Source organism: Meleagris gallopavo, unplaced genomic scaffold (assembly GCF_000146605.3).
Source record: "Meleagris gallopavo isolate NT-WF06-2002-E0010 breed Aviagen turkey brand Nicholas breeding stock unplaced genomic scaffold, Turkey_5.1 ChrUn_random_7180002000330, whole genome shotgun sequence".
NCBI classification, from domain to species: domain Eukaryota; kingdom Metazoa; phylum Chordata; class Aves; order Galliformes; family Phasianidae; genus Meleagris; species Meleagris gallopavo.
In genome coordinates, this window is record NW_011258198.1 from 1 (window position 1) to 635 (window position 635).

The following is a 635-nucleotide window of genomic DNA, read 5'->3' on the forward strand; positions in this document are numbered from 1 at the left end:
ATGACCCTACTGCCGCTGACCCGCCCCCATTTCCCCCCAGCCATGGAAGGTCTCGGTTTCCTCGACGCCCTCAACTCCGCTCCCATCCCTGGCATTAAAAATCAAGAAAAAGAAGCGAGTTTTGTCCCCGACGGCCACCAAGGTGAGACCCCAAACCTCACCCCATTGATTTTTATAGGGTCGCAAGACCTCATTTTACTCCCATCCCCATTTTCAGCCGAGTCCTTTCGAGGGCAAATCCGTATCCGAAAGCAACCCCAGCAAACCTTCGTCCCCGGAACCCAACTCTGGTTCTGATGGGATGGAATCGGACCGACCCGGCACTCCGGTACCGGCCGTGGAGGTACCAGAACCTATGGAAATAGGTAAGCGACCCTACAAATCCTAATGAACGTTAGGGGGGGAATGGTAAAAATTAAAAAAAAAATAAAACCCGTTGTTGAGTTTGGGTTTCGTTTATAGGGTCGTCGGAGCAAAGCGATGGGAAACAAAACGATGGTGGGAGCGACGGGGCTCCGCTGAGTAAGAAGGGGAGGAAAGGAAAAGCGTGAGCTGGCCCGAAGAGAGCAAACTGAGGGAGGTATTTCTACTTCGAGCTGGATGAGACCGAGAGGGGTGAGATGTGGGGCGGGGGG

At 53.5% G+C, this 635-nt stretch overlaps 1 long non-coding RNA gene across 1 annotated transcript; it reads left to right on the top strand.

Annotated features, from left to right (window-relative positions):
* Window positions 1-83: 83 nt before the first annotated feature.
* On the top strand, window positions 84-568 carry LOC104917297. Its single transcript, XR_796825.2, has 3 exons — window positions 84-142; window positions 218-365; window positions 463-568. It is a non-coding gene; the product is annotated as an uncharacterized LOC104917297 (long non-coding RNA).
* Window positions 569-635: the final 67 nt, after the last annotated feature.